Source organism: Chrysemys picta, chromosome 12 (assembly GCF_011386835.1).
Source record: "Chrysemys picta bellii isolate R12L10 chromosome 12, ASM1138683v2, whole genome shotgun sequence".
In the NCBI taxonomy this organism is placed as follows: domain Eukaryota; kingdom Metazoa; phylum Chordata; order Testudines; family Emydidae; genus Chrysemys; species Chrysemys picta.
Window position 1 is genome coordinate 32,443,411 of NC_088802.1, and position 15,876 is coordinate 32,459,286.

At 48.3% G+C, this 15,876-nt stretch overlaps 2 protein-coding genes across 10 annotated transcripts in view; one reads left to right on the plus strand and one right to left on the minus strand.

Annotated features, from left to right (window-relative positions):
- MYOCD (myocardin) overlaps positions 1-15,876 on the minus strand; it is a 489,253-nt gene that overhangs the window by 459,643 nt on the left and 13,734 nt on the right. The gene's annotated exons all lie outside the window — the stretch shown is intronic.
- Positions 1-15,876, plus strand: part of LOC135974490 (uncharacterized) — a 166,503-nt gene that overhangs the window by 37,230 nt on the left and 113,397 nt on the right. The window lies entirely within an intron of this gene.

A 15,876-nucleotide genomic window follows, 5' to 3' on the forward strand; every position in this document is an offset into this window, starting at 1 on the left:
GGGCAGCTGGAATATTAACACTCCAAGGTGCCCTATTCTTCCCCTTTGGATACAGGTAATCAATGGCTCTACCATGGACTAACTGGGCTCCAGGATGATTACCCGCAAAGAAGTGACCATTTCTAGTTCCTCCTCGCTGGAATCAAGGTTTTCAAATAGAACCTTCTCTGACCACAAGCTTCTGATCAGAGACTCGTAGAACCATAGGGTTATAAAGGATCACAAGGGTCATCTAGTGTAAGCCAAAATGCATGGGTGGGAAGTAGGGTCAGGCGGGTTCTTATGTAATCAGACCTTTCTAATATCAGGCTTCCTGTAGGTGCCAGGCACTTCCTAGGGAAATTGAGCTTGGTCACTGAAGAATTATTATTAGCCATTATACCAGGGGGATTCCAGTGCAATTGTAATAAGAACACAAGAACAGCCATTCTGGCTCAGAGCAAAGGTCCATCTAGCTCAGTATCCTGTCTTCCGACAGTGGCCAATGCCAGGTGCCCCAGAGGGAATGAACAGAACAGGTTATCATCAAGTGATCCATCCCCTGTCGCCCATTCCCAGCTTCTGGCAATGCATGAAAATAATTTGTTTTTGAGCTAAAATAGTGGGGGGAGGGATAGCTCAGTGGTTTGAGCATTGGCCTCCTAAACCCACGGTTGTCAGCTCAATCCTTGAGGGGGCCACTTAGGGATCTGGGGCAAAATCAGTACTTGGTCCTGCTAGTGAAGGTAGGGGGCTGGACTTGATGACCTTTCAGGGTCCCTTCCAATTCTATGAGATAGGTATATCTCCATTTATTATATTATAAGCACTAGTCCTATATTCCCAAGCAGACAGATGCTGGAGGGGAAGGCCTGTGGTTGCCTATTTCCATGGGGTAGCCCAGGCCTAAATGCAGTGCTAGTGGGATGCTGAGCCTTTCCCACTGATAGCCCTTCCCATTCGTAAGTGCACAAACTTAGTTTTTATAGGTCTTTGCCAAAAGTTTTAATACAAATATATTAGATCCATATTTATAGCATGTACTTGCTTGGAAACAAATGTTTTCCTTGTAGATGCAGGGCATGGTGGGTATTCCATCTCAGCACGACTTAATGAGGTGTAAGACATGGAGCTTACCTTATCTCCCATGACGTCACAAGGCATGGCAGTGCACCCGCTTAGAATCTTTCTCTCTACACACAGGGTATATATTCTGCTTAGAAATGTCTAGCCCTGTAAATGCCAGAATCTTCCTGCAAGGAACTAAAAACATTTATTCTGGAAGAGTCTAGAGGCTAATGGCTAAAGGCAATAAATACAGCTTTAATTTCACAGTTAATACCATGCCCAGGGTAAAATGTTCATTTTTAATATTGCTGCCACTGATCTGACATTACCAACAAGATGCAGCAGCACAATATCTGAGTCATTTCACGGGAGATAATGGTATTTTCTTGAATCCAGACTGGAGGAGCGTTGGCCACATTAATCAGGCTTGAGAAAGCGATGCCAGAGAGTCTGCCAGAGTCTGTCTGGCCTGCACTGAGCATGAGTGGTTACGTGACCGAAGAGTGTTGGGAGAGGGGGAGAGAAAGAAATACCCCAAATGCAGCAATGGGGTGATCTCCCTGGAGGGGCCGGCACACTGGTGTCTCCCAAGTCCTGGCCAGGGCCGGCTCCAGGCACCAGCCCTCCAAGCATGTGCTTGGGGCGGCACCTGGAGGGGGGCGGTGCTCACCCGGGGAGAGCGGGGCCGCGGCCGGGCTCGCCGCCCTCCCCCCGGCACTCCGCCCAGCCGGAAAGAGCGGGGCTGCCCTCCCCCGGCGCTCCGGCCGGCCAGGGAGAGCGGGGCCCTGGCCGGGCTCTCCGTCCTCCTCCTGGCACTCCGGCCGGTCGGGGAGAGCGGGGCCGCGGCTGGGCTCGCCGCCCTCCCCTGCCGTGCTCCCCGCTGGGGAGGTGGGGTGGGCGGCGGGAGGCTTTTTTGCCTCGGGCGGCAAAAAAGCCAGAGCTGGCCCTGGTCCTGGCCATTGCCCAGGATCAGCCAACAGGCTCCCAAGTTCAGAGCAGCAGGAAGCCAGATCTGCCTGTCATTGTCATGCTATGCCATAGCAGCTCCCATCCCCCTCTGAGCACCGGACCTCGCTGCCCAGAACATGAGGTTCTGGGGAGTCCGAACAGCAAATAGGAACTGGTTCTAGCATCTAACATGAAGGCCAAGTCGGCGAAGGTGGTTAATCCTGAGCCTGGCCTCGCAGCCATATAGGCCCCCAAAACTGAATGGTTTCACTGTAAGCCTGGAGGATGCAGTCCTTTGGGAACTGATAAAATGAATGAGCCAGTCATGCCTTACTCCTGCCAGGTAGCTAAATGCTACCGGGGTAGCCTATGTACAAACAGCCACACATTTGTCTGGCTCAGTCCTGCAATGAGCAGGCCTCGGCTGGAGTTCTTGTGCTCACCTTTGGGCTCAGGTTTAAACATCAAATGGGAGAGAATTCAGGATAGGACAACAAAAGAATCCAAGGGTGGGAAACACCCCCCAAGATGAGAAGGGTCCCCTAAAGTGCAGGGAGGAGGGGGAGGAGATGTCACTGGATGCTTTTGTGACCCTGGAAGCAATCACATCTCCTGCTGCTCCATGTACAGGGAAGAAGCAAAATGTCCTGAGGCAATAGAGACTAGAGATGTGGGGGGAGCTGAGAACCCAGATGTTTAAGAGGCCCTAAAATATTACCAAGGGCAGCCCACCCAAAGACTCTGGATGGGCTAAGAATCCTCTCCAAGTAAGCTTGGATCTGGGTATAGAGGTCTGCATATATGCTGGTGTCTGTTAATATTGACATGGGGAACCAATTTCTGATGGCACAGGGCTCTTTAATATCACAGACAACAGCAGAACGAGAGCCACTGCCTGGAAGCTGAAGCTACACAAATTCCAACTAGAAATATGGAACAAACTTTTAACACTGGGGGTAATTAACTATTGGGACAACTTGCCTAGGGACACGGTGGATCCTCTGTCACTGCTTGTACGACTCTTTCTAAATGAGATATTCTAGCTGCACTAGAAGTTCTGGGTGTGATGCAGGAACCCCTGGGTGATGTTCTCTGCCTGTATTAGGCAGGAGGTCACAACGGGCCCTTCTGGCCTCAGAATCTATTCATCTGTTCTGCGTAAACATACGGGGTGGGCTTTTCAAAAGCACCTCAGTGACTTAGGATCACAAGTACCGTTGACCTGTGAAATCCTGCCCCAGTGGCTGTGAGTAAGCTGCGTGCAGAGAAAGCTTCGTGGCTCTGTAAACTGGCTACCTGGCAGTGTCATTACTATGTGGGGGACTGAGGAATAACAGAGCTGAGTGTAAACTCCAGGGGAGTTGTGAACCCTCCTTTGAATGAGAGTGCTGGAGTCACTTAGCAGGTGTTTGCATCCCCTTTTGGAGCTTTCAGATAACATTCATAGGAAGGAACTTTCATTAACACAAATGTTTGTGGAAAGAGAACATGTTGTGCATGCTTGTGTGAATCCTCTTGGCATGAACACGTGGAGTATTCAGGGCAGAAGCGTTCTTATGGCCAGACTGAAAGCTCTTTATGTCTTTAGGCATCAGCCAGATAGGGAGCACAAACAATCCCATATGATGTAGTGTCCAGTCACACAGCACAAATAACAAATTATGAATAGCTAATACTCATAGCCGTAGTCATGAGTGGCCCATCAGCTGACACAAGCACCATAAGCTACTGGCTGGGTAATTCTGAATGACAATCAAATTAGTAAAGATTTTTCATGGATATTTCACGAATAGAAGGTGAGGTCCCATGTGCCACATAAACATCCAGATCTAACTGGCCAGGTCACATAGATTCACCCACCCACTTCAGCTGCCTGCAAATGTGCACAGGGTTGTTCTAAAAGAGGAGGGCTCAATCATTCTCAGTAGTCACCCCTGACAGAAAGCAACAGGCTTCAGCAGCAGAAATTTAGGTTAACATTAGGAATGATTTTTATAGGGGCTTGATCCCATGCAGGTTCCCATTGATTTCAATAGTTCTTGAATCAGGCCTTCTCAGAGCAGCTTTGCCATACAGCAAACATATTCAATAGTCTATGCAGTAAGTGAAGAGGGGCATCCATTTCTGAGGCATGGGTCAAGTCAATGAGATCAATCCTGCCAGGATACAGGTTTCTGAGCCCCAGGAGCTTCGCTCCCACCTGAAGCATCTGGGGTGGAGCTGGTCAAAAAAAATTGAGATTTTTTTTTTTTTTAAAGGCCTTTTTCTCCCTCAAAACTGATATTCGAGTGAGGAATGTTCATTTTCAACATCATTTTGAGGGCTTTCATTTAATATCCCTAGGAGCAATTCAGACGTCTACAGTAGAAGAGCTAGAAGAACTGCTCTTTACATAATCATCATCCCCTGAAATCCTGCCAGCCACAAATTGTCTGAGCTTGATTTACCTTGACTTAGCTTCAGCCTGCTTCCCCTAGCAAGACTGTGTCCCACCTCACCGTTCCATGGGCTGCTCCTCAGCCACCGCTCTCTGGGGGGATTCACCAAGCAGATGCCCTACAGCATGCTTGCTGTCCAAAGCTTTGGCTTTAAGGAGGGACGGTTGTTTTCATACAAGTGATGGCCCTTCTTCGGAGTAAAAATCCATTTGACAAGTTGTTTCCTTTGAATTGTACAAGGAATTGTCCTCAGGGCAGGAGGCCACGCCCCCGGGTTCAGGCTGGCCTCATGTTGCCAGGAGGGCTCTTAAGGTGTGTCGACACTGCAGTTACACACCTTGTGACTGGCCCTTGCCAGCCTAGTTGGGCTCACAGGACTCAGGCTGGGGGCTGTTTAATTGTGGTGTAGACGTTTGGGCTTGGGCTGGAGCCTGGGTGCTAGGACCCTGAGAAGTGGGAGGGTCCCAGAACTTGGTCTGCAGCCCCAGCTGGAACGTCTACACCACAGTCAAAGAGACTCTTAGCCCAAGCCCCATGAGCCCAAGTCAGCTGGCACGGGCCAGCCGTGGGTGTCTAACTGCAGTGTAGACACACCCTTAGGGCCCAATAGCCTTCACACAAAAATCATCTCAAACTGAATGGTAAGTTTCAAATAGTTTTGGTCTTTGCTCCACAAAGAGTCTTCGTTTGCCCCCCTTCTGCAGCAAGATGGCCGGTTCCATGAGGCTATCCTGTGGAGTCCGTCTGAGCTCAGGGCAGAGATGTGGAGGTATTTTTGATGTTTGATTCACTGCATTTAACTAGCTCTGGGCCTGGAGGGACAAGGGCACTGGGGGTGCCTCACTTGGGACAGGAGTGAGCTCCTGCAGGGAAGCCCAAGGAGCAGCCAAGCGTGTGGAGGAAGGTTAGGCTGATGTTCAGGTTGTTATTGATAAAGTGTTAATTTTGACCCAAATCCCTGTGGGCCGAATTCTCCAGGCCCTGGCCCTGGCCCTGGCCCTGGCGTAAATTGAGAGTAACTCTCCTGAGGTCAGTGGAATGTGGCATCATGCTCATGTCAGGGAGAAGAGCTGATCTATTTTCTGCCTCTTCATTCACCTGAAACTGCTTTCACCAAGGTCTCGAGGGACCTCTTCCGGGCACTGTGGGACATTCACTGCACTGTGGCAATGTCCACACTGGATGTTGCTGCACGGCAAGCTAGCACGCTGTAGATTCACACCCTGGCTTGCTACACAGTAACTCACCGTCTAGACGAGCCCTCAGGTTCTAGTTGCCACCTTTGGCTGGGCCCTCTCTCCAGCTCCACCCAAGCCGTGGCCAAGTCCTGCCATTCCCACCTGCCTAGCATTTCTCAGATTTGGCCTCTTGTCTGTTCAGGTTGCCAAAACTTGCTCAGGCCTTCATCACCTCACACCTCAATGCTGCCATCTCCTCCCCAACCCTAACGTCAGCCGCACCGACCCCCTTTCAAAGAGCTGCTGCTCTTGGGCTCACCTCCCTGGCTCAATGCTCTGAGTCCAGCACCCCCCTGTGTGCACCCTACCACTGGGCCTCCTACCTCTTCCATCTTCCTCTTCCTCTTCCATCGCACATTCTGGGCCTTTGCCTTTGAGGCCTTTCACCCATAGGCGCTGCCCTGTCTATTAGCTCCACTAGCTGACCGAGCCATCGAGTCCCACCTTTGCTGTGACAGTGCTGGCAGCCCCCATCGGCCACCTGCCCACTCTTCCCCCACCCCCTTCAGGCTCTCCCCCATCCATGGCAAACCCTGCACAGGGGAACAACTGCCTGTCAATGTTTGTAAAGCTGCCACCTCCTCTGCTTTAAATCCCTCCTTAAAACTTCCCTCTTCTGGGATGCCCACAGGTCAGCCCAGCCTGGCATTGGTTGGCCGGGTGACAGTCTGTCACTCCTGCTTTACTGCTCAGCTCTGTTGTATTGTTCTCTCATCCTCCCTGGCCCCCTCCTATCCTGTTGCCTGTTTCATCCATGCAGTCCATCCTGGCTGACATGTAGGCTGTGAGCTCCGGGGCAGGCACAGTTATCTCTGGTATTCCTGTGTACACAATGGGGCCCTGATTCTTGACTGGATTTCTAGGTGCTACTGCAATACAAATCATCATCATACACGAGACTCAAGCCTCACAACAGACAGTGTCTGAATTCACCTCCAAACAACACTAATGTTCCCATTTTTGCTCCCTGCCAGCTGACCCAGTGACGGCATTGAGGAAGGCTATGCCCCGATCTGTGTGCTAATAGCCAGCAAGGAAATGGAGCTCCGAGAGAAATGAAGCATAGAACCTAGGTGGCTGGGATGAAAATTTACCAGGATGGAGAAGGCAACTACCAAGGTGCTGTGATATCAAAAGGCCATTCACTGTGCACAGGACTCCTGGGTTTCATTCCCAGCTCTGTCACTGACCCCCGTGATATACAAAAACTCATGTCACTTCTCTGTGCTATGTGTAAAATGGGTCTAACAATGCTTTCCTCCCAAGGTGGGGCTGCACGGCTCGGCTGGTCAATGCCAGGAAAGTGATTGACATTTTTGCATCCTATTGGAAGTGTGCTGTGAAAGGAGGGAGGTTCTGCTTGGAGTTGGGAGGGGGGGAGAGATGAACGTTGTGAGGGAGCCGTTCATAGAATCATAGAATATCAGGGTTGGAAGGAATCTCAGTAGGCCATCCAGTCCAATCCCCCGCTCAAAGCAGGACCAATCCCCAACTAAATCACCCCAGCCAGGACTTCGTCAAGCCTGACCTTAAAAACCTCTAAGGAAGGAGATTCTACCACCTCCCTAGGTAACCCATTCCAGTGCTTCACCACCCTCCTAGTGAAAAAGTTTTCCTAATATCCAACCTAAACCTCCCCCACTGCAATTTGAGACCATTACTCCTTGTTCTGTCATCTGGTACCACTGAGATCCAGTCTAGATCCATCCTCTTTGGAACCCCCTTTCAGGTAGTTGAAAGCAACTATCAAATCTCCCCTCATTCTTCTCTTCTGCAGACTAAATAATCCCAGTTCCCTCAGCCTCTCCTCATAAATCATATGTTCCAGCCCCCTACTCATTTTTGTTGCCCTCCACGGGACTCTTTCCAATTTTTCCACATCCTTCTTGTAGTGTGGGGTCCAAAACTGGACACAGTACTCCAGATGAGGCCTCACCAACCCCGAAAAGAGGGGAATGATCACGTCCCTCGATCTGCTGGCAATGGCCCTATTTATACAGCCCCAAATGCCTTTTTGGCAACAAGGGCACACTGTTGACTCATATCCAGCTTCTTGTCCACTGTAACCCTTAGGTCCTTTTCTGCAGAACTGCTGCCTAGCCACTCAGTCCCTAATCTGTAGCAGTGCATGGGATTCTTCTGTCCTAAGTGCAGGACTCTGCACTTGTCCTTGTTGAACCTCATCAGATTTCTTTTGGCCCAATCCTCTAAGTTGTCTAGGTCCCTCTGTATCCTATCCCTACTCTCCAGCATATCTACCACTCCTCCCAGTTTAGTGTCATCTACAAACTTGCTGAGGGTGCAGTCCACGCCATCCTCCAGATCATTAATGAAGATATTTAACAAAACCGGCCCCAGGACCGACCCTTGAGGCACTCCAACACTTGATACCGGCTGCCAACTAGACATGGAGCCATTGATCACTACCCTTTGAGCCCGATGATCTAGCCAGCTTTCTATCTACCTTATAGTCCGTTCATCCAGGCCATACTTCTTTAACTTGCTGGCAAGAATACTGTGGGAGACCATATCAAAAGCTTTGCTAACGTCAAGGAATAATAGGTCCACTGCTTTCCCCTCATCCGCAGAGCCAGTTATCTCCACATAGAAGGCAATTAGGTTAGTCAGGCATGACTTGCCCTTGGTGAATCCATGCTGACTGTTCCTGATCCTCTCCTCTAAGTGCTTTCCTCTCCTCTAAGTGCTTCAGAATTGATTCCTTGAAAACCTGCTCCATGATTTTTCCAGGGACTGAGGTAAGGCTGACTGGCCTGTAGTTCCCCAGATCCTCCTTCCCTTTTTAAAAGATGGGCACTACATTAGCCTTTTTCCAGTCATCCGAGACTTCCCCCGATCGCCATGAGTTTTCAAAGATAATGGCCAATGGCTCTGCAATCACATCCACTAACTCCTTTAGCACCCTCGAATGCAGCGCATCCGGCCCCATGGACTTGTGCTCATCCAGCTTTTCTAAATAGTCCTGAACCACTTCTTTCTCCACAGAGGACTGGTCACCTCCTCCCCATACTGTGCAGTAGTCTGGGAGCTGACCTTGTTCATGAAGACAGAGGCAAAAAAAGCATTGAGTACATTAGCTTTTTCCACATCCTCTGACACTAGGTTGCCTCCCTCCTTCAGTAAGGGACCCACACTTTCCTTGACTTTCTTCTTGTTGCTAACATACCTGAAGAAACCCTTCTTGTTACTCTTAACATCTCTTGTTAACAGCTGCAACTCCAAGTGTGATTTGGCCTTCCCGATTTCACTCCTGCATGCCTGAGCAATATTTTTATACTCCTCCCTGGTCATTTGTCCAATCATCCACTTCTTGTAAGCTTCCTTTTTGCATTTAAGATCAGCAAGGATTTCACTGTTAAGCCAAGCTGGTCGCCTGCCATATTTACTACTCTTTCTACACATCGGGATGGTTTGTTCCTGCAACCTCAATAAGGATTCTTTAAAATACAGCCTGCGCTCCTGGTCTCCTTTCCCCCACATGTTATTCTCCCAGGGGATACTGCCCATCAGTTCCCTGAGGGAGTCAAAGTCTGCTTTTCTGAAGTCCAGGGTCCATATTTTGCTGCTCTTCTTTCTTCCTTGTGTCAGGATCCTGAACTCGACCATCTCATGGTCACTGCCTCCGAGGTTCCCATCCACTTTTGCTTCCCCTACTAATTCATGCTGAAAGAACAATGAGAAGAGCAGTGATCATGGTAACAAGTCACCCAGATGGCCCAGGCCCTCTTCTCCTGATCACTGGGTCTCAGTGAGACCACTGCAGTGTGGTGAGTTAGGGACACATGTCACACAGCTGTTGCTAAAGGAAGGGGGTTCTGCTGATGGGAACATGAGTGATCTCAGTCTGACTTGTATCGTGTGCATGCCAAGGGCAGTGAATGTGCGAGAGGGTATCTAGAGCAGGGCATCAGCTCCAGTTGCATTAAACACAGATGTTTCATCTTCCTTCCTTTTTTCAGTATAACCTTCTCTCCTCAGTCCACCTGCCAGCGGCCAGGACTCAGCATGCAGATGGTGATGACACCAGCAGGACCTGGCATCGCACAGCAGGGCAGAGGCTGAGCTAAACATCTATAAAATGTTGCCATGTACAAATGGAAAGAGTTGCTTGGATTTGCACAGGCCACGTCTGTGCCAACTTCGAACATGTTTTACAACTGACCTGCAAAGAATGTGTGTCAGCAAGGAGGATCTGCAGCCCTGCGGAGCATAAAATACAGCTGTGTTGTTTAATAGTATCTCATCAACCAGATCGGAATAACAGGCGAAGATGATCTAAGGGAGATAATTCTACTGAGTGTGTTAGAAGGAACAGCTCCGCTACCTTCGCCAGTGGAAGATTCTTATAAATTCACTCTGTCTGCCATCATTCTGCAAAGGGTCAGGAGATGTACTGACAAAAGCAGTATGCAAATACTTCAGAACTTGGCCACACGCTAAGCAAACCCTCTGGATAGCTTCACAAGCAGATTAAAATGCCAGATCAGCCCACAGTGGTGCACGTTCAATACGCTCACTAATTTATTAAGTTTATTCTTAGCAGGCTTGCAGACTGAAGAAGGTTAAATTTCTCAGTGACAAACGGTCGGAGTATTGGGCTGCACAGAGTGTCAGTGCTGTGGTCAGATGGCCGTGGGGAATGCAGTGCGGAAAAACAGATACCAGGAATCTTATAGCTCAGGAGAAGACTCCCATGTAAAAAATCTCTATAGATTTATTAACAGGACCAACAACGCCGTTACATCCCCCGAAGCAAGTGTTTTTGGCATGTAAATCCTAGCTTCATCCACAGTGATGCTGCCTCACAGTCTGCTCCTCAGCATCCCATATTCTTTTATCACGGTTCTTATTGTACTCTGTGGGCTAAGCACTGTAAATGCTAGCCCATGGCATACTCTCTATATACAAATCATTCACCTTCTGGCCACAAGTATCTTTAGTATTAACCTATTTCTTGCCTTAGCAGTGGTAGAAATGCACTGCAATTCACTGCAGTAGGAGCTACACTTGCTTATACCAGGGGCTAAATATAATTCCCCACACACCCCAAAAGAACACCCAATCAGTGTATGTTACACTAATATAACCCTCACAGAACACCCAGTCAGTGTATGTTACACTAATACAGAGGTTTCTAAACTTTTTGCCTGCATGACCCCATTTTAATGAAGCATTTCCTGCCAGGAGCCCAGACAGCCTGGAGGACGCCATTTTGAAGAGCAAAATGGCGTCCTCCATGCATCGTGATCTTGCACATTGTACATGTGAGGATGCACTGTGAGGAGGGAAAAGATGTCCTCTGCACACTAGGGATTGTCACGACCCCTTCTGCTGATGACACAACCCCATTTGGGATAACAACCGACAGAGTGGGAACTGCTGCACTAATATAACCCACACATCCCAACAGAATACCCAATCAGTGTGTGTTACACCTAGGTTATGTCTACACTAGAAATGGTAGTGTAAACACTTACTACAGCAACGGAAGGGGTTCTTCTGTCGCTGTAATAAATCCACGTCTCCGAGAGGTGGTAACTAGGTCAACAGAAGAATTATTCCATAGAACTACTGGGTTTCTACACCGGGGCTTAGACTGGCTTAATTACATAGCACAGGGCTTTAATTTTTCACAGCCCTGAGCAATGTAGTTGAGCTGACCTAACTTTCTAGTGTAGAGCAGCCCTATTATAACCCACACACCCTGATAAAACACCCAATCAGTGTATGTCACACTAATACAACCCAAACAGCTGGTAGAATATGCAATCAGTGTATGTTACACTGATACAACGCGCACAACCCAACTGAACACCGTCAGTGTATGCCACACTAATTTTGCACACCCAGATTATACCACTGTGCCTCTCACAGCCACATGCACAGGTATTCTGACCTTGCATTGTGCAGGTAATCATTCACTCTTCTTGTAACTGCTATATTTCTCCTCTCTCTCGGCGCTAACCCTCTGACTCTCAAACCCCGGTTAGTGCTCCTTGTAACCTGACAGTAAACCCCCATATTTCATCTGTCAGAAGAGAATTCATCCTGCCGATGGCAATGCTCCTCAGTGATCCAACAGGAGAGTACAGTGGTGCTTGGCTCCCATCCCCATTGGGGGTGCCACCAACCTTCCCTGCCAGATGGGTTATTGAAACACTTCAGTAATAGGCAGCTCCCTGGCCTGCTGTATCCCTGGAGAGGCCATTCGGACCCCAACACCACAGCATACGGGAACTGGACAGCACGTGGCATGAGGCATGCTCTTCCGACGCAGCCTCCGTAGGTGCAGCCCACTGTACATGGTCTGGGAAGGGCTTAGTTTCCAGGGGTCAGCGCTGCGCTGCTGCTGAAAGCCATTTTTGATCATTCAAAGTGGGAATGAAAAGGTTGTTGTTGTTATTAGATGTTTCTATGCTGGTATCAGGGCCCTGTGGGGCTGGACACTGGGCAAACATGGACAAGAGCGAATTCCTGCCCTGAGGGACTGCCTGTCTGGCCGGCTTGGTTGCTTATTGCTTTGATCTATGAGGCTGGAGACATGCTTGGCCGTGGCCTCCTTTGTCATTACTTGTTCCATTGTGTTTTTAAGGAGAGGGGGCAAACCGCTCTAAAAGCTGAGTTCAGTAATGCATCCACACTTGAGGGGGTGTCAATGGCCCCGTTAACTCTCACCCTTATTGTGGACGTTGAATAAAAAAGCATGGTTGAATGTAGGCTTGAACCCACCTTCCCAAACAGTCCTATAGAATTCAATGGTGATTAAACCAATAGGGTCTGATTGTTAGGATGCCTGAAGAATACAGGACATATGGTAATGCCTTTATATGAATCAATGGTACAGCCTCACCTGTTGACTGTGCAGCACTGATCACCCCCTCTCCAAAGGGTATTGCAGATCAACAGGGGCGTGAGAGAAGGGTGACAAGATGGGGAAACTCTCCTATGGAGAGAGATTGCAAAGACCGGGATTGTTTACTTTAGAGAGGAGTCGCATCAGAAGGAGCCTGATAAAAATGTCTAAAATATTAAGTGGTCTAGAGAAGATAAAGCAGGAACTTCTGCATTCCCTGGCCCAACTCAAGAACATTGGGACAGTCAATGCAGTTTGAAAGGTGGTAAATTCAAACCTGAAAAAAGATATACCTTTTCACACATGGTCCAATTAGATTCATAGATTCATAGATTATAGGACTGGAAGGGACCTCGAGAGGTCATCGAGTCCAGTCCCCTGCCCGCATGGCAGGACCAAATACTGTCTAGACCATCCCTGATAGACATTTATCTAACCTACTCTTAAATATCTCCAGAGACGGAGATTCCACAACCTCCCTAGGCAATTTGTTCCAGTGTTTAACCACCCTGACAGTTAGGAACTTTTTCCTAATGTCCAACCTAGACCTCCCTTGCTGCAGTTTAAACCCATTGTTTCTGGTTCTATCCTTAGAGGCTAAGGTGAACAAGTTCTCTCCCTCCTCCTTATGACACCCTTTTAGATACCTGAAAACTGCTATCATGTCCCCTCTCAGTCTTCTCTTTTCCAAACTAAACAAACCCAGTTCTTTCAGCCTTCCTTCATAGGTCATGTTCTCAAGACCTTTAATCATTCTTGTTGCTCTTCTTTGGACCCTTTCCAATTTCTCCACATCTTTTTTAAAATAGGCTGCGGAACTCACTGCCACAGGAAATCGATGAGGCCAAGAACTTAGTGAGATTGAAAAAAGGATCCAGAGTTATCCCCATTAATGATTACCAGCTTTGTAGAAGGGCTAGTAAATCTCCTGCTTCAGGGCTTCAGCCAATGTCTCATTATTAGAGACGATGATGAGACCTAATAAGGGGGAAAATTACCCCGCATCTGCTCCGGCGGGATTCTTACAGCTTCCTCTGCAGTATCTCATCCTGGCTACTGTCAGAGGCAGGACACTGGGCCAGATGCACCTGGGATCTGATGCAGCCTGGCAATGCATGTGTTCCTATAGAAATTACCCCAAAATGGAAAGAATACGGCAGAGATGTCCTTCCTAGCAGAATCCTACATTGATTCCATTTTCCATTAAATTCTATAGGGTGTTTCAAACAACCTATAGAGAGGTGATCATTTCTATGGGGATTTCCCATAAGGGCAATGCTGTGAAGAAAGGAGTACCTGCTCTACAGGACCCTTAGTGGCCTATAGGTGGCGCATGTGAGAGTTCATGGTGTGGGCTTCTGAAAACCCTGCCTGAGAGCCTGATATGAGCCCGATCCAAACCGCTCTGCACTGCTTTGGTCTGGAGATTGGGCTGGGACTTGTTGGGACAGCTCCCCAGCATGCCTGTCTTCACTTGAATTCCGCTCCGGGGATGTTTGTGAAGCATCTGAGAAAGGGGCAGTCACGGGCACATTGTAATGCCATTCAGCATCCACCAAGACGCTTGCAACCATGCTTTCTCTCTGCTAACCCAGCCTGATGGACATAAAACAATACTCAGAGGAGTGCAGCTATCACTGCAGGGCCAGGGATGGGGGCAATATTATGGTACAGCAGTGAGAACACAGATGCACAGGCCTTTGGGGCAGTTTTGTTCAGTATTAAGCAGAGGGACTCAGGGCAGCATTTAGTGATGGCTCTTTAGAGCAGGGATGGCCTACTCTGGGAGGGATGCATATGGGCTGTTTGCTCTGCAGCAATGACAGACTGAGGGGTTTGCAGTGACAGAACAAACCAGGGCAGCTGGAGCTGTTACATGTGCCTGTCACAGCATTTGGGGGGTCTCTGAGGAGATATAACTCGGGCCCACCTCAAAAAGTGTTAATAATGAAGTCAAGCCCTTCCTTATAACACTGGGAAGGAAAGGACTTTCTCAAGAACATTTCCTGGGTTACAAATGGGTCCCACAGGGCACTGAGACACTGAACTGTAATTGTTGCTGTCCCTGGAAAATTAGCAAGGCAGCAAAAGCTGCTGTGCGTCTGAGCAAGTTAAATTCCACACACGGTCCAGCACTGGCTAGGCTGGGGTCAAAGCCCTGTGAAATCACTGACTCCCCATGGCTGAATTTGCTGGGAGGGCATCTAGGAGCACAGGGCTGGGTGAGAGTTCTGCATCAGCACCGGGGCATCCTCCCAGTCCTGCTCTTCAGCGTCTGTGAGTTTAAGCAAGGAGCTACAAATTGATCCATTGGGGGTAATACTCGGGGAACATAACCCTTTTGCTGTTCACACATTGTCTGCAATGTCTGTGGGTACATTTGCTGTTTGTAAGTATTTGCCAAGTAGTTGGCTGATCAGATTTCAACCTGTGGGTTGTTAGTGACCTGTTTCCTTTGGCTGTTTGCTCTTTGCTTTTGGTCCCCTACATCACATAGCATCATTTGGGTTCCCTGTTTGGCCGATTGACCCATAGAGAATAACACACTTCCCTGCATGAATTTCCAGACAAATACTCCTTCTGCTAAAATCCATGACATGTTTAGGATTCAGGAACATTTTCATAAATACCCAGCAGCAGCCTGAATCATCACCAGTAACAAGCCATGTGAGCCCACAAATCAACCAGGGACTTGTATCATCAGAAAGATCCACAAATCAGCTGTTTAATATTTGACTAAAACTTGTTTGGGTTTTCCTGATGACACCAGCAACAGGCGCCTCTCACAAACAGAGAGTCCTGCTCCTTCATTGGCTCTGCCCTTAGTCAGCTGCACCAAATAGACTCCAGCAGATGAATCAAGAAGAGACTGATTTTCAGCTCTTCAGCTTTAAAATATGTGACAGCGGTGCTGTCATTTCCAAATGTACACACACACACACATACACATGGAACGTATTCTATTAATGGCTGCAGCTCCTACATAGGGTTGTTTAAAAAAAAAATAAAAAAAAAAAGCTTTCCCAGTCAGTTCATATGTAGATTCATCTTCACTGGACTTTTCAATTCCAAGAGCATCACCTAAAATCTACAAACAAAACCCAACCCCCCTTTCTTACCCCTTCCCTCCCTCCAAAAGTAAGGCCTTCTTTCCATCTGGAGGCATTTCCATGTGTGAGAAGTATAGAGAACACATGCTTTGAATTAATAACTATTATTCCTGCTGGCCCTGAACAATTAGCAAAGCTCTCCTTTGCTGTTTATCTCAAAATAGGATCCACCTAGGAAGTAAAGACAGTAAGAAAATGGTTCACATCATGTGCAACACTTTGTC